This window comes from Balearica regulorum, chromosome 3 (genome assembly GCF_011004875.1).
Source record: "Balearica regulorum gibbericeps isolate bBalReg1 chromosome 3, bBalReg1.pri, whole genome shotgun sequence".
NCBI lineage: Eukaryota > Metazoa > Chordata > Aves > Gruiformes > Gruidae > Balearica > Balearica regulorum.
The window spans coordinates 81,041,700-81,060,123 of NC_046186.1; the positions used below are offsets into that span (position 1 = coordinate 81,041,700).

Sequence of the window (18,424 nt, forward strand, 5' to 3'; positions counted from 1 at the left end):
AGCAAAGAATTTGTCAACCATCACCTTTTTCTTGTAGGCTGGCTGTACAGAGACATTCGTATTATATTGATTTCTGAGAGTGCTTTTGCCCTTCTTTTTTGGCACACATTTTCCACATTTACAGGCCATATAAATCAGATAGAGTCATAAGCTTTGTAAATGTTATTATATAAATTCCATTGTTTATAAAAGAGGAAAAGAGAATTTAAATTCACATTTTCCAGCACGTTTTGTGATAGAGAAATGCCAGATCTGTTGCCAAACTCCCCCTAGCAGGAAGAAAACACGGCAGAAACATTTCAAATGGCAGAAAACTGTGTAATTATGGAGACTTCACCTTCCGCACCTAGTTCAAGCACTCTGCCCAGAAGGGCTGGTGAAGTTGTATTTCTTCTTACCTGCACGGAGCCACTGCCGAGCAATTATTGTGGAATCTTGTAGGGCTTACCTGAAAAAATAAAAATCAAATCAATTTGGATTAAGTTGTCTCATGGTTGGAGAAAGAAGGTGTCGGTTCCCAGTTTACACACTCATGAAGCGATATGAAAAGCTAATATCCATCAAAATTCAGGAGAAGGATTTATGAAATTTCATAATGAAACTTAGTACTTGTTTACTTTTGAGCTTTCACCCAGAGCCTTCCAAACCACCTTTGACATATCATGCGTCATGTTATTCCCATTTCACAGCCCTTAAATTTAGGCAAGGGAAGAGCTCACATGGGCTGCCTGCCGTCACAGCAAGAGAGCTTGAAACCACAGACTAGCATGGAGTGTCCTTCCCTCGGTTTCCCTGCTCTGGTCTCCGAACAATGGCGCCTCTTGTTAGCTCCGTACAGGCACGCACACAACACACACAGGTGCAAACACTGAAAAGAAGGGACCCCTCTCTCGAAGAACGGCCTATTGAGGCCGACTGACTTTGCCTTTAGACTTCGGCCTTCTTGGCCTCCACCCAGTGCCAGCTTCCAAAGAGCTGGGAGCCCAAATCAATATTGCCTATAACTTCTCGGCTTGGCAAATGCACACACAACAAACAGGCACTTTGTGTGCTTCTGCAGAAAGAAACAATCCTGCACGACTGAAGATTTCTTCTGCCTTTCATTCTTCGACTTTATTGAATCCTGGCTTTGTCCCTTATTGCTGTTATAGAAATAACTGAGGCAGAAGTGTCATCTAGCAGTCCAAACAGGAAAAGCAAATTAATCACAAAATTGTAATCCTAATCCTAACATAACTTGCTTGGTCAAATCTTAATCCAGCTCCTATCGAAGTCAAAGATTTTTCCTAGATGGTCAGGAATAAGGCTGGACAATAAAGATCTCTGCTTACTATTAGTCTGCAAGCTAGCCACGTTGAATACTTTTATTTGAAATAAATTATAAAAATCATCAATGACAGTGCTTTTATCTGGGGCTAAAAACAAATGAGTATGAAGTAGTGAGGGAGACAACTCATTTATACACACCAGCCTGGGCAGTTCATAATGCAGGAGCCAGATCGTGTCTGTAGGAACAAAGAACATGGTGAGCATTAAAAGCTGGACCGCAGGATACTGAAAAGGATGGGAGTGATCAGCCTGGACACAGAGCTGAGCATCCCATGCAATAGTACAGGGATGTGGGGAACACAGGGAAATATCAAGGAGGTGGAGGAATCATCTGTATAACACCAGTGAAACTATCACAGTAACACTGTGCCCATTTCAGAGACTTTCTTGTAAATTTGTTGGTTAGGTATGCAGAAGGGATCAGTGCTCCAATTTGGTCTCCTGACGGGTCCACAGGCTACTTCTAGAAGGTCTGTAAAAGAGCACAAAAAGAGAAGTAGGCATCTGGAAATTTTTATGTCCATTTACTAAAAAAGGTGAAAATTGCTGTTCTGGTTTGACCTCCTGTATAAAAAGACCTTTGTATGCTCTCTCGAACAAAAGATTCGCAGTGACAAAGGGTCTGCCAGAAATCTTGGGAAGTAGGTAGATGGCCAGGAACTGGTGTTAAAAAGAGTGAATCTTATCTCAGAATGGATCTTTGTAGCCTCAGCTCCAAACTGTTGGACCTTGTTAAGCCCATAGGGTGAGGAGCCCTCTAGGATCAGATTTCTGTTCTTGGTCTAGCTATGTAGGCTTCGGTCAAGTCCTTTCTGGGCTTGCTGACACCCAAGGCAGCACCCCCGTTTCTGTAAGAGCAGCCTACTCGTCTTCTCCCTACAAGTATCACTTCACTTATGGCTGTACTGAAGCACACAGTATTTGCAGGCTCCCGTTTTAAGAAGTAATTCAGCTCAGTGGCATGTCTTCTTCATTAACCTCATTCCCCAGCCTTTGGGAATATTTGTGGTTTTGCTTTTTTAGGTCATTCATACAGTCAAGGGTTAAACTGCACAGGTCAAGAAAGCCAGCAGTTGCCTATTGAAGATGGTCCTATACTTAACAGTAGGGTTTGGGCCCAGTCTGTTAACATACTTTGAATCCCATGTAATATGATATGTTATTTTGAATAATTCTCAAAAAAAAAAAAAAATCATTAGCATAACAAATACCTCAGAGAAATATGAATACATTACTCCCAACACCTCTGCTACCAAACACACATGATACCATGCTGGTATTGAACAATTTGTTTCCCTTAAGCCTAAACTGATTACTGTTAAGTATAGTTCTTTCTTTGCCTTATTGTTAATGAAATCACATTATTTTGCTCAGGATCACTGTCAATGTCAGGCTGATATGCCTATAATTACCAATACTTTCATAGAATCAGAGAATAGTTGAGGTTGGAAAAGACTTTTAAGATAATCAAGTCCAACCATTAACCTAGCACTGCCAAGTCCACCACTAAACCGTATCCCTAAGCACCACATCTACATGTCATTTAAATACCTCCAGGGATGGTGACTTAACCACTTCCCTGGGCAGCCTGTTCCAATACTTGATAACCCTTTCGGTGAAGAAATTTTTCCTAACATCCAATCTAAACCTCTCCTGGTGCAGCTTGAGGCCATTTCCTCTTGTCCTATTGCTTGTTACTTGGGAGAAGAGACCAACACCCACCTGGCTACAACCTCCTTTCAGGGAGTTGCAAAGAGTGGTAAGGTCTCCCCCTCAGCCTCCTTTTCTCCAGGCTAAACAACCCCAGTTCCCTGAGCCGCTCCTCGTAAGACTTGTGCTCCAGACCCTTCACCAGCTTCATCGCCCTTCTTTGGACATGCTCCAGCACCTCGCTGTCCTTCTTGTAGTGAGAGGCTGTAAGGCTCTGATAACAAGTGAATGTCGCAAACACCCGTCTTGACACGGGCAGGGATGGGCTAATGACGAGGGAGTGTCAACCAAGAACGGAACCTGTGGAGGCAGGATAACATCTTGTGAGCCCACTCCCCTATTCCTGAAACATGCAAACAAAGACCATCTGTCTTCTGCACATGTGTGCCTGTGAAAGATCATCACTCACTTGGTCAGCCCCGAAGAGGGGAGACAGTGAGACCCCCAAGACCCCCACAACCCATCAACTCATTTCTAGAACATCTCTGAACATTCCTGAGCACATACTGTGCCTGCTCAGTGACGAAAGACCCCTGCCTATGGGGTGAGCACATGGGGTGGTTTATAAAAAGGGAAAACATAAGTTTTCAGCATGTGCCCGCCACCTGAGGACTACCACAATGAGCAGAGAACATCGCTGGATCCAAAGGTAGTGATATCTTTCTTCTTTTCCTTTCTCTCTCTCTCTCTCTTTCTTTTCCTCTCCGCCGCTCTCTTTGTCTCTAACTTCATTTTTGGCACATTAGGGTGATATCCTTACAAGTTTTGCTAAGCCATTATCTTTCATAGTTTCTCTAAGTTTTAAGTATTGTTATAACTTTTACCAAGGCTCTATCTTTTGTAGTTCTGCTGAGTTTTAAGTAAATTTGTGATTTGTTTGAACCTCTAGAGTAATCGTTGTTACTCCTGATTACCTAGCAGAGAATTAAAAAGTTAACCTCACCCTAACCCACCAAGTGGGACAGGACTGGGCCCCCACAGTGAACGCAGTACTCGAGGTGACACCTCACCAGTGCCGAGTACAGGGGGACAATCACTTCTCTAATCCTGCTGGCCACACTATTGCTGACACAAGCCAGGGTGCTGTTGGCCATCTTGGCCACCTGGGCACACTGCTGGCTCACGTTCAGCCGGCTGTTGACCAGCACCCCCAGGTCCTTTTCTGCCAGGCAGCTTTCCAGCCACTCTTCCCTAAGCCTGTAGTGTTGCATGGGGTTGTTGTGACCCAAGTGCAGGACCCGGCACTGAGACTTGTTGAATCTCATACAATTGGTCTCAGCCCATCGATCCAGCCTGTCCAGATCCCTCTGTAGAGCCTTTCCTCCCTCAAGCAGATCAACACTCCCGCACAACCTGGTGTCGTCTGTAAACTGACTGAGGGTGCGCTCAGTCCTCTTGTCCAGGTCATTGATAAAGATATTAAAGAGAACAGGCCTCAGTTCTGAGCTCTGGGGAGCACCACTTGTGACCGGCCACCAACTGGATCTAACTCCATTCACCGCAACTCTTTGGGCCTGGACATTCAGCCAGTTTTCACTCAGTGAAGCGTACGCCTGTCCAAGCCACGAGCAGCCACTTTCTCCAGGAGAATGCTGTGGGAAACGGTGTCAACAGCTTTACTAAAGTCCAGGTAAACAACATGCACAGCCTTTCCCTCATCCATTAAGTGGGTCACCTCAAATATCTGTATCTTCTCTTTCTCCAGGCAAGCAAGTCTTTGTAGCATTCCCATGATTTACCAACTTCAATAGCCCACACATCTCCTCATCCAGCTCTTTAAAGTTCTTGCTGCAGCCAGACCTACTGGTTAAAAACAGCCAGCTTATTAGCTCTTGCTTCACGTATTGCCAAGTTACTGTTGGAAGGAAACAGATTTCATCTTCGCCCTCGGTGAATTCTTCATGCAGACTTTAAAAAAAAACACTTGGAACAACAAGATATATTGAAACTATTTGCCATTTCTACATTAAAAACATGTTTTTACAGACTAGTATCATTGTTATGATTTTTTGTATTAAGAGACATACTAAAAACTTTGGTTTACTGCCATTTGCTCTCTTGCCTTAGGTTTTTCCTTGTGTCCTGTCACTTCATTAATACATTTTCTGGTTTTCACCTTTCTAATTTATATTCATTACTATCTCTTCTTCCTCTGTGTGTGTGTGCATTTGTATTCAGCTACATTTGCCTATTTCAAGCCAGCCTGGTTCTTTTTACCAACACAACTTTTTTTTTTCTCTTACTTGGGCAGCTGTGTGGCTTTGGGGCATGTAATAAATGATTGTATAAAATTCCCAATTACACTTCTCATTTTAAGACCATGAGAACAGCTGGATGGGGTGCAATCAAAGGCCCATCCAGTGACCCTCCATCAGTGGCCAGCTTGCCACAAACAACCGAGCAGCACAAACACAGCCAGCGCCTCCCTGTACCTCCCCTCTGTGTCCCCCCCCAGCTCCTGTGTCCCCCCCCCCAAGCAGTCTGAGCCGGCAGCTGCAGCATTTGCATCCCACAGGGCTTGCTGGATCTTTCTTCTCTTCCTTTGCCCAGTTGCTTTTGGAATCTGTATGGACTTTTAGCAGCCCCGCAGCCCACATGACAGGAAACATTCGAGTTTGATTAGAGGACGGATAAAGAAGCGTCTCTTTTTGCTCACTCTGTCTTTTCATTCGATGCCTCCTCATCATTGCACTCAGTCATCGCCATTCACCTTTTCTACATCATTTTCAGTTGTATTCTGTCGCCTTCCCTCCCCGATCAACTCCTTTCCAAGCTGACGAAGTCTAGTCTATTTAATCACTCCTTGAATGACATTATTTTCACCATACCTGTGATCACTCTTCTTGTCCTGCTCTGAACCTTTCTACTTCTCCTTTACCCTTGTTGAGATGCAGGAAAACAAAACTGCATGTACTTCCATGATGTCTTGCATTTAAAATTCTTTCTCTAGTATGATTTGGCTTATAAAGGTTTTCAACTTCATGAAACTGGACTTTTAAACTACAAAGTGTTTATATGTTACTGACTTGGACTTTAGCTTCTTTGAATATAATAGAGACACTTGAGCCACCATCACTGTGCTCCAGCAATCGACAAGTTCCAGCTCCGTGCCCAATGCACCCTTCTTGGTGAGTTAATGGCTAATTCAGAGTTATGCGAGGCTGGATGCAGTCCCCAGGCAGGGAATTGCCAGCTACGGGTTTTGGCAATTCTGAGGAAATTTTGTGTCTGCCTCATAAAAGCGAAAAAAAAAAAAAAAAAAAAAGGAAAAGGTTCAGACAGAAGCTGCAAGAATAATCCAAGATGGGATAACCTGGCTGTGTAGTAAAAGACAAACAAAGCTTAATGTTTCTAGCTTATTCAAAAGAAGATAAAAGGTGACTTGATCCTGACTTACAAATACCATTATGAAAGATATTTCTGACGGCAGCTGGATCTGTAATCTGGTGGTGTAAAGGCATAATAAGATCCCATTGCTGAAAGCTGAAGCAGGACTAATTCAGATAAGAAACAGGACAAAAATGTTAGCAACAAGGGTAATTTGTTTTCAAATGTGATGGACAGCTATCTTGCCCAATATTTTACTTAGAATTTGTGAGCTGTGCTGCCTCATTGGCTAGGTAATGGGTAATGTGCCCATTCACCTCTGTGATTGATTAGCATGAAGGCAACGCAGACAAGGATATTTAAACATTTCAAATTCAGTTCGAGTGAACATGTGTATGAACACGATTTTGAAATCCATGTTCCTTTAATCAAGCTCCGCCATGTCATGGCTACTGAGGAGTAGGCAGGAAAACTGTCTAAGCATCACTAAAGCAGATTAATTTATTTTAAACGCTAAGGTCTAATCAAGCCATAGTCACAACATTATTTTGCTCATCAGTCATCCAGGTCTAGGTTTAAGGATGCATTTTGTTTTGAAAATGAACAAATTCCCTAGCCATTTGCTTATACAGTAGGTAGTATAGTGAGGTCCTTCTAGGGGCTAACGCAATCGAAACAGCAAATATTCAAGATACTGGGTATTAAAAAAAAGACTGTTTTCACTTAATGCAGGTCAGTATCCATGGGAGGAAGTACAGCATACTGGGAGACAAAACAAGAGCAGGGGCATCCCATTTGGGATGCAGTTAAATATTGCAAAACCAAGACTGGTATATAAAGATAGGATAACCACAAAGAGGAACATCTGTTAAAGAAAAATATCTCTGTCAAAACAGATCCTCTTTTGCTAATGAAATACATTTGAATGATTTCAGGACCGTGGAAAGACATCCCTGGTGGTGATGAGGCACATCTGAGAGCGGTCCACTGTGGAAAGAAGAGGGCTCCTCCAGGAACGCAGAGCCAGCAAGTCATGCCTTGACACTGGACTGCAAAGGGAAGGCACAGCAAAAGCAAGGAGATGCCTGTTCTTTAGGAACGTGTTACACACAAAGCACTTACTGAACAGCTTTTACTACTACGCTTTGGCAACCTGTGCTTGTTACCCACCACCTCCAATGTGCGCAGCTGCTCATGCCTCCATCTGCAGGGCTCACCCTGCAGCCAGGACCTGCTGTGTCAGACCCAGAGCAGCAAGGGCAAGCAGGAGTGCTCTCTCCTGGCCAAACTCCAAGGGTCCTGCTAGCAACCGGGACCTCAACCCACCAGCTACTGCATCACTGTGAATCAAAAAGATGGTCCCCCTCCAAGTGTTTACTGTCTCAGGCACATCCACCCCACTGCCAAGAGGTGTGACCATGATATGTGCAGACACAACAGAGCTGGTCGTGGTCAGTCGTGACAGCACAGGGAGATATCCAGACTCCCAGCAAGCTTTGACAGGCCATGCTGAAGCCTGTGCTTCTACAGCATCAGATTTCACAGCCCACCCTGGATTACAAGCAGTCTGGGTATTGCAACACATAATTCAATATTATATTCCAGCTGCAGCATGAAGATACCCCACATAGGAGCCGAATGCCTGCAGACAATTACAGAAGCACAGTTGAGTGCGATTAACAGCCATTTGGCCTGCAGTGAGCTTGCAAAATGAGCACAGTTTACATTACACAGAGACGTCAGGGAGCAGCGGGGAAGGCTGTGACAGGCAGGAGGGAGTAGCTGCCTGTATCAGGGGCCACTTCATTTTTCACCTGTTAGATGGCTTTCCTATTACATCTCCAGCCTGGCGTGGAAATTATGCTTGTTCTGTGCCTCTGGTTCAATGCCAAATTGGAAGAAATATACGGCTGCCCTACTTCCATGTGCTTTCTGATGAAAGGTGTGAACATCAGTTACAAAGCCACTTGGTTCTGCTGGCACCTGGAGGGAGTGCTGCCCCCTGATGCTCAATATAAATGTGATGTTTTGGACCGGACTAATCTCTGCTCCATCAGCTTCAAGAGCTGTAAGAGCATCTGTGCTCCTGGAGACACGCCATGGTATGCAAACAAGGAATAATGCAATAATTACCCTTTTCCCCACCCATGAAAACAAACTTCTGAGTCATCAAACCTTTGAGATAACAGAGAAACACACACAGAGGGCAGTGCCCAGCTCACCAGTGGAGCACTCCTCCTGCTGTCCTGCCTCGCGGGCAGGCAGACCACCTTCTCTGCTCCCCTGGGATGGTGGCACACAGGCCACACATCTCAGCTGCTTCCTGGTGTTCAGGAGACACAACATTCAGGGGTCTGACCCATCACTGCTGGAGCCTGTTTCTGCCCTTGCAAGAAGGAGGCTGCTTTTACAGCTGCAGAAAGTCACTGATGTCGGCAAAGTCCCTCCTGTTTTCTCCAGTGACAGTGTGAGGGCAGACGCTGACCCTGACGAATTCTTCCCCAGCAAGGAAACATGTGCAGCGTGTGCGCAACCTGTTTACAACCTGTGCAGGCTTGCAATGCCTGACTAGTAACTGCCCGTGCTATCAGGCCATACATTGCTTTATTGTGGTCTGAGCAGCCAGGGCAAAACCAGCTGCCTCCACGGTGTGTTTCCAGCCAGCAAAGCTGCTCTTCTGCTTCCTTCTGGGTGTGGTGTTTGAATTAAGTGGAAGCTGGATTAACCCCAGCTCTGGATGGTGAGCCGCTAAAATACTGTTCCATTGCCAAGAATAATGGTCAGGGTTTAAAGAGCTTCAAAGCCACCTGTTCTGCGTTTGCCAGTGGTGGAAGGGTGCTAGATTTCTCAAAAAGAGTTCAATCCTAGTCATGACCAGGACTAACCTATGTAATGAGGCCTCTGAGAAGACAGTCTCACTTTTCCCCAGATGTGAGCTAACCTCAGAGAGGGCTGCAGATGTGGGGGAATTTGTGTGATGGGGAGGGAGGACTGGGTGCCTTCATCCTAAGAACTGGGCAGGGGTGGTTATGGCAGGCAGAAATTGAGATTCATGTCTAGTCTAGGTCCACTACAGCAACTCCTACCTGTTCTCCCTTTGTATTCATGAGGTTAACATAGGTTGTCTAATAGACCAGAAACAGGATCCGGAAAAAGGCCACCTTTCCCTCCCTCCTTTCCCCCGTGCTGACTCAGACCTTCAAAGCCAACCCTGAGCCTTTTCTCTACCACAAGGCTGGGGACAGCCTGCAGTTTGAAAGCTCGTGGAAGTTCATGGCTTCATTTTAGGGATTTTGAAGGCTCGTTGCACTTCAGTGGGCTGACAGAGATGCTCAGGTATAGCTTACTTGGGATCTGTTTATCTACAAAAACAATCAAGCTATTCCTACCAGCTGCCATGTGAAGGCCAAGGAGACGGGAGATACGAATGCGAGACCTGTTCTTTGATTAGTCTGGTTTGTACATCAAGGTTTTATTAGCTTTTACTGCCCTGCTGACTGCTGCCTGCAATTGCTTCATGCTAGCCTCTTCTCTAACAGCTCCTCTGCTCTCTGCTTTCCTTCCCACTGCGTTTATGTGAACCTCTTTATTGTCAGCTCCGGTGAGATGATCAAATTTGGCTTCTGTTGCTGGACATTTCAGGTTTATTAAAGCTGTTAAAAAATCTCTAACTCTGTAATGTGCACAGGGCTGGGTAATGGCGGGGAAGCAGAAGGGGCGGCCCGGGGGGTCCCTGTGCACGCACAGTTTACACTGGTTAGGTACAAGGTCCTGGGGGGCAATTCCTGGGGGGTGAGCAGGAGGAGGGGCAGGGAGGTGATGTACGGGCTGGCTGTACGCACACCTCCATCCACCTTCCTGCACACTTGCCACGTCCACGGATACATGGTCCGGATATGCAAGCTCACCTCAGAGATTTTTATGTCTGTCTTAATGCTCATCCTCCTTTGAAGTGTTATTATTCAATGTACTACTCTTATCTTAGTCATCATCCCAAAGCCTTTTCAAAGGCCAAGGTGAAGGTGAGGACTAGGTCATCTCTGTGTTTTTTTCCTCTCCCGTTCTTCTAACCACAAGTCTGCTGTTTGTGAGCTCTGGGGACTCCAGGAGGTTTCTTGCCTTCTCCTCTTAGTCTCACATTGAGCATTTTTCTTATCTGCCTGCACATAGACTCCTGCCTTCTGCTGAGCTGTGGAGAGGTCTCAGCTCTCCTCCACAGGGGTCTGCCTCTTTTTGCTGGATGCACAGGACCTCACCGCCAAACTGAGCTAAATGCTTAAATAAATCTCTCCAACATCTGCCTGTTGCAGATCCTGGCCATTTTTTTCCACAGTCCCATTCAAAAAGGTGTGCGTAGACCCGGTTTCTAATGTGGGAAGTAAACATTTTTTCCTCCTCCTTTCCCCTCCAGCAACTAAAACCTGGAAGAACTGGGTTGTTTTACTCCAGTGTTCCCAGAAACTTGCTACTGAGCTGAAAGGCTGCATGAAACTTTTCACACTAGGAAAAGCGTGCTTTCCAAAAAGTCATGAGAATGTGGAAATGAGAGATAATCATGGAAAGTGCTTTCAGCTTCACACAGAGTGGTCACTGGTGGCAATTTGCATAATAACCCCGGGAAATAAGCTATTATGCTTCATGACAGCAGCAATAATTAAATGCCAGAGCTGGTCATTACAAGAGTTAACCACTGATTAATTAGTCTGTTTATATTAAAAAACAGGGTTGGCTTCAGTAACTAATAAATTGCCTGTGTACAGCTGTTACCAAAAAGATCACTTGTTAGATAATTGCTTAAGTAATTTTTAAATTGTTTTAATTAAGTTTCAGTAATTGGACTCCCCCAATTTATTTTCCCTTTTTTTATGGAATGGGAAAGAAATAAACAGACTTTGTGTATATGTATGTAATACAACGCAGCAAAATTATGATTGGAAATCTATAGGAAAACAAATACCCATTGTGATCCTCTTGTCCTCCCAGGGGCTTGTAGGAATCCAGAGAAAATTAGATTTTAATTTTATTTTATTATATTTACTTTGCCTCGCAGAGCCTGGGCTCTTACCTCACTCCACTTGGTGAATTCATAATAAGGACAGAGACGCTCAAGTTGGTAAATCTTTGTGTGCTCATTCAACTTATTATGTGTGATATTAGCCAGCCAAGTGATGTTGTGGGGCCAGTTTACGGCTTGACGATAAAGCCTCACTTACAGCTTCATGGAGCCAGGTCCTCTCTGGAAACTTGCAGTTTGCCTTTCTCTGCCTGCCCTCCAAGGCAGGCTGACCCCACACCTGCCCCGAGCCTGGCAGGAGGCAAGGGCAGGGGGCAGCCATGACCTGGGCGAGAGGTGAAGGGAGACCAGCACTGATGGTGACTGAAGGCAACAGGGCTGCCTTCCCCAAATCAGCCTCCTGACATTGCCAGTGTGTCAGATCAAACAAGCCTTGGCACAAGAGAGCGAGAAAAGTTCTTTTTTTCCTGGAAATTCAATTGGGGGGGGGGCGGTTCCGTAAAGGGCCTCTTTAATATGTTGCCGCTCTCTGCATTGCCAGTCATTACTGTATAGCCTGCTCTTAAAGACGACTCTTGGGCATCATCGCACAGGGCCTCTGCATTGTCTCCCCTATCCATAAGGTCACTTTGTTAATGACTTCATTGATCCATACCTTTGCATGGTTCAATACGCTATTTTCTGCCACGTTCTTTCAATGGCATGGAGCTTAGCTTTGGGACACAGTCATCCAGGCATGACACTAAGTTTTGCTGAAATACAGTTGTTTCACAGCTTACTGGCTAAGGTTCAATCTTTAACATATTTGCAGGCTGCAGGTCCAGAATAGTAGTAGAGTAATAAGACCAGAAAATCAGAAAAGCAGGAATAATCACATTCTGTTATCACTTCAAGAGTTAAATACCTGCACCACACCTAAAATACAGACATATATATACACACATCCCTGGCCCACTACACAAAGAAAACCACCTAATCCATAAATTCACATCCAAATCTTCCTCCCATACAGAACATTCAATTACATTCAATTTATATCTGTAATCCACCTGTGTGGCTCTGCTAATATTAGTTCTTAGAACCATTTTTCTTTCCTCTTAAGAAAACGCGATTGCTTTTTAATTGAGAAACAGTCTCATTGGGGAATGGCAAAACTGGAGTTACATCCCCCAGAGATTTCAAAGCAGGCAATACAATCACCAGCGGTGTAAGCAGTGTAAACATTGAGAAAGCACCCTGCTAATCCCTGCTTTTTTCAGCACGTTGGCGTACCCACACTCTCACCTCCCAGCTGAAGTGCCCTTGTGCAGAACAACTACGAACACATCAGAAGAAACGCAGTCAGGTTTGGAGGGGAAGGGATGGACACTTCAGGAGAGGAGCTGAAGGGGCCAGGCGCTCGCTCTCCTGCAAGGGGAAAATCCCCACTTGCCCTTTTCAGCTGCACAACAGAAATTACCAGAGTGACGCCTGGTCTTTATATTCACCCCAGCAATTAGTCCTGGTGAGAAGCCCCCCATTCTGGTGATCCCACACCTGAAAAGACAATTTTTTTTTCTGATGGACTCAGCCCTTTCCTCCTGGCCTGGGTTGTGACTGCCAGTGAGCCAGAGCGCGTGATGCATTGGAGGTGAATTTGATGCAATGTCTTCTCATTAGTAATCTTGCTGCGGTTGTTTTCACCTCGTGTTAGCTGAAACCTCCCTGTGGGGCTTTCAGCCCAACCACCCCATCAGACGGCTCCTTGCGTCCAGCGCATCCTGGCCTAGCAGCAGTCTGACCGCCGAGCCTCTGACGGCCGCAGGAAGAACACTCACTGGTAACGTTATCCTCCTCATCCCACCAGCAGAAGAGAAAAAATAGGAAGGGGGAGAGGTGGGCGACCCGGTGCCGCCATGATCGGTGACTGCATTGATGGGCTCGTGGTGGCAGCGCGTGGCGAAGCCGCTGGCATGGCCAGCAAAGCCCCTCGTAGGACTCCTTCTCCTCGCTTACCGACAGACACTTTTGCCCTCCCTCAGGCTCCCGGTTGTCCTTCTGTTCACAGCACCATGACTAATTTGTGTCTCATTTCTCCTCCTTTACCACACTGCCTTGCGAATGTTCGTTCTTACCATTCCCATTTCCCAGGTCTTTTGCTGGCACCCCTGCCTCCAGCAGCCCTGCAGACCTCACACAGAAGCTGTCTAGACAAATTCATGAAGACTTGGGAAGCACTTGGATGCTACCACAAGAGGTTAGGAAGGAAAGTTAATCAGGAAATTGCCATCCATTTCCTCCGCAGCACAGTTTGAATCACGGATTGTAAATAAGGCATGAGACGCACTCTGAATAATGAGGAGAAATGATGAAAAGCATGAAATAGCTGATCATGAGATCACAATTTATTTTGGACAGTGAATGTAGGAGAGGTTCCAGGGAAAAATTAGTATGCAAGTACGTAGGTTCAAGATGAAAGATGGTATCATAATACATATGGAAATGGGAATCAAATGAATATTGCCCAGACAATCCTAAGTCTAACCATTCTTATATTCCAAGAGCTTAATTTTGCCATTTTAAAATCCTCTTACATTCAGAGGATCAAGGCCTTATTTTGTTAATCGCTTGTATGGAAATGCTCCCAATATGGAAAGGGAATCCAGTAACCAATAAAATAGCATTTCATGGTTTTGTCATTTTATTGAAGTTTGACTGGTCTGTATATTGAAGTGTGGGGGTTCAGCCATTTCTTTACTTAAGAAAAAAAAAGAGCTTTACTGAGTAAGAAAGAAAAAAAAAAATCCCAGAAAAAAATCCAGTCACATAAAAACTGTTCTTTACTTTTGCTATATTCAGCACTTTTCCTCAGTAAAGTTCACAGAACACTCACATGAATAAAGCATTTATTTTGTTTAATTGGATTGAGCCTGGAGAAAGAGGAAACTGAATAAATTTTTAAGCGGGGACAGGGAGAGATGGGGGAAAATACTTCAAGGTAAAGTGAGAAAAAGGTGACACTCTCACGGAAATTTCCTAAGGCAGAGTATTCTTTAATTTCCTGGACTCACAGATTTAAAGGCAGAAGGTGCCTGATCTCGTTCATAACACAGGTCATAGGATTCCATCCAGCTGATGCTGCTTTAGGACCATACCTGGGAGTGGTGAGCTGATCACAGGCAAGCTCTGCTCCAGCTGTCCAGAGGGGCAGGATGAGGAGGATTCTGGGGTGGGCAGCAGGATTTCTGTGCCTTCCCACCAGCTTGGATCCATCCCATGTCACCACCAGAGGTTTTTTGTTCAGCTCATTCTTCAGCAGTGAATTTAGCACAGCCGGATTCCTTTTTTGGTTTTGGAGGCTCTGGGACCTGGTGGAAGACTTGGAGCACCCTATTAAGGGTACCTGCTGGCTTCAGCACCATGCTGGGAAAGACCTGCTGGGTGCTGGGATGCAGTTGGACAGACTGCAATTCCTTAGTGTTTCCTCAGAGCTGGAGGCCCCATCCCAGCTGAAGACAAGCTAATTACCAGCGCCTTTACATGCATTCAGGATAGCTTCAACAAAGTTGGTTCAGATATACATCAGGGTGAAACAGCAGTGGCCTAGGCTGCAGTAAGTGCTATGGTTCCAGGCACATTTTTACATGGCACCCTGGGCTCTAAGCTGCCATGATTTTATTGCTAGTGGTGTACAAATTAGCTGCATTAAGTCTAGCTCCACTCTACCTGTGATTGCCACAATCGCAGTCCAGTAGCTTGAGTAGCTTTGCAATGATCCGTTCTGCTCCTTCAGGTTAGCAACGAGATGAAATGACTACCTGCTCTGAGGAGCCTTTCTCCATGCTGTCTCACAGCTCGACCTCATTCAAGTACATTAAGGAAGGCTGGAGAATGGCAGCCGAGCAGGTAGTTTATGGGTTGGATATTAAGCACCCCCACACCCCCATATTTCCATTTGCCAATTCATTTCAGGGCTATTGACTTCTGTGGGGATTTAACCACAGGGTCAACACGAGATCTGGTTGAAAGAAACATTCACATCAGTGTGCTCCTTTGTAGGGCTGGGAAAGGAGGCAAGACTCTAGGGAGAGCAAATATCGTGACAGTGTTGGCAAAACCTGTCAGTCAGCAGGCAGCTTTTGGTCCCGAATGGAGCAGGGGAGTGTGACAGCGGCACTTGCCTGAGTGCTCTGCACCATTGAGTTACCACCTGCAAACGAGCTGGTAGCTCTTGCAGACTGGTGTCCTCATTACAAGGATCAGAAGCTGCCGGTGTGCATGTCACGTTGGTAATCCTGGGAGAGAAATCAAACTCAGCTGGAATGAAAACTACTCTCCTCCGCAAGGGTGGATCTTCCAGAGCAGGATGGAAATACACCGTCAGCAAGCTGTGATTCGACATAGCAAATACAACCACTGCCCGGGCTGGACGTGAGCTGTGATTGAAGAGGAAGTCAGGATGTGAACTTGTTAATCCAGCACATCTCAAAAGCACCATAAAAATAGACCAGGAGATAGTTTATTTACAAATGAAATGTTATCTTTAGCATCGGGGAGAAAGGAAGTGCAGAAGGCTGTGACACTGTTATTCACACTTGTTCATTTACCCAGGCTTCCCCCAGAGAGACCAGCAGCCAACACAGGCTAGTAGAGAAGGTTTGCAGTAGGAGAGCCAGTTTACACAATTTGCTTATGCAAAGGTGGCCTTTTGTGGCACTCAGTGCAGCACAAAACATGTTGTTCTTCAGTATGGGGTGAGCTATCTCAGGCGAATGCTACCTATTCAACAAGGAGATGAAGAGGACCAGATGGAAAGATGAATTTCCTTTTCTAGGATCCAAGAGAGTGGGCTGATGCTGTTGCAAGCGGAGATGAAGGCTGAGTTGAGAGTGAGGATCTGGCTGCAGATCTAAAATTTGTTGGGTGGAGGGGGAGAGAAACGCTGGCCCAAATGTTCACAGAGAAACTGTAGGGATGTAGAAAACTAAAGGTACTTTTAATGTAGCTCTGACCTGCAGCACAGTAACACCTGCCTTCCATCTGTGTGTTTCTTAAGATGCTCGTGCCTCAAAAAAACACGGATGGGAACCTACCACCCCACATTATAGTGAGAGGGTGGTATTCACTTATTGACCATGGCAGTCCAGCTGTCAGAACATCTCCCTGCCAGCACTCAGGCCCATCCTCTCTGATCAGGTCTGTCCCTCAGGTGAGGACAGTCACAGCTTACAGCTACACCAGCCTTTTATTTGCCTATGATACCCTGTCCCCCCCCGTCCCTGTCTCCTCTCATATACCAGATCTTCCAACCCTGTCTGAAACCCTTGTCCCACCCCACCACTGCCTGCTCCTTGCCTCTGCACCCTCCTGACATGAGTACATCCTCAAAATCTTTCCTCACCAGCTCCTGTGTCCCACTGATCTCCACAGGCTCATTCCTACCACTCCCCCCTGGCTGAGAAGCATTTCACTCCACTCTACCACCGACAGGTGGTATGTCCATGCTGCCCACTGCTCGGCACTGACACAGGTCGGTCTGCTCCCCTCCTCCCGAGATAGCCACGTTTCAGAGGCAGCTGTTTGGCTTTTTATAGATGGGACTTAATGTCACTTGATGGACCACAGCGCTATTTTTGTGCCAAGTTAGCACAGGCTTAGTATTCTGCGCATGTGAGTGCTTCACCCAAGACTAGTTGCTGAAATATAAATACCACTCAACCGAAGTTATTTAGAACTTCAGTCGGATCGACCTGATCTGAGCCAATTATTTTCCCCGACAGAATTAATTAGACTGCATATAAAGTGAGTGAGATGTGAAAGACAGGTCTGCAGAATTACTTATTCCATTAACAGCTGGTTTGGGGGAAAAAAAGAAAGGGGGCTCTGTCCTTGACTTGGCTTTGCCATGGCCTCATGAAGAAGAAGGGAATCAGGGTTTTCACATGGGAAGCTGCTCTGCTGGCAACCACAGTTCACTTGATGTTAGTTTGCATCAACAAGCTCCCTGCTCTCTTATATTCATGATGATAAGGGATGGCTGTTTAAACGCTGTCACAGAATCCAGACTCCCTCCCTGCTCAGAACAACTGTTGCTCAGACCTCCTCTGTGGAGCTAATTTATTGCCAAAGAGCGAAATGTAAATAGGTTGCAGCAGGTACGTGAGCAGGCGTTTCTTCACCGAGTATTATTTGGAGAGGAGCCAGTCGATGCCTGTACACAGAGCTGAGGGGAGCAGCTTTTCAAGCATGGGAGAAAAGTAGGACTGGCTTCAAAAGCAATAATTACTTTAGGGGAATAACTCCAGCAAGGTGGGGGGAGATAGAGAAGCTCATTTTTTTCAAGCTCAGAACTCATGCTTAAGTTTCCTTGGGAGTCCTACTCTCCTCTAGAGCTCAAAAAAAAAAAAGTGAGAGCAGCTCTGCAGCTCCAGTCCTTTGTGAATACTTCATTCTGGGGTGACATACATCCCAGTACATCAGGACCGGTAAAGCCTATTCTTCTTTTAAACACAGAGAGAAAGGTGCAACTGAGAGATGGGGAACTTCTTTCCAATTTCAGAGCCTACATGTTCACCTTGTGGGAAGGGAGGCTGGGAAGCTGGGGCAAGCCACCACCTTGTCCCTGCAAACAGCTTCACCTTCCACGCACTTCCATCCCAGTTTGATTCTTCTTCCACCAGCTCTTCGGATTTAAGTCCTCACGAGCAGGTTAATATGAACAAATTGGCAACCTACAGATCATATGACGGCTGTAAAACATATTGCACACAACACCGCAACATCCACACCCAGACTGCAGGGCCCTGCACAGCACAGGGCTGCCACCTCTGCCACGGACAGACAGAGCTTGGGACTCTGCTGTGGCACAGCAGAAATGAAAAGTCTTGCTTCCTATTTTTGTGGGTTTATTTTAAGCACCTTTACCTTGTTTCCTGAAACACACTAATAATTTGTAGTTAACTGTGCTTTGGGAAGGAGGAATGGACTATATAGTCTTCCAAAAACTCTCTCCAGTCCCACAGCCTGGTTTGAGAAGGAGATCAGCAGAATCTTGAGAGGAGTTTG

General features: G+C 45.7%; 1 long non-coding RNA gene across 1 annotated transcript in view; it reads right to left on the minus strand.

Moving 5' to 3' along the window:
• LOC142601292 (uncharacterized) overlaps nucleotides 1-18,424 on the minus strand; it is a 38,363-nt gene that overhangs the window by 5,850 nt on the left and 14,089 nt on the right. The window contains exons 2-3 of the long non-coding RNA XR_012834893.1: nucleotides 1,468-1,505; nucleotides 399-448 (exon numbers count right to left, since the gene is read on the minus strand). This is a non-coding gene — a long non-coding RNA (uncharacterized LOC142601292). The remainder of the gene's footprint in view (nucleotides 1-398; nucleotides 449-1,467; nucleotides 1,506-18,424) is intronic.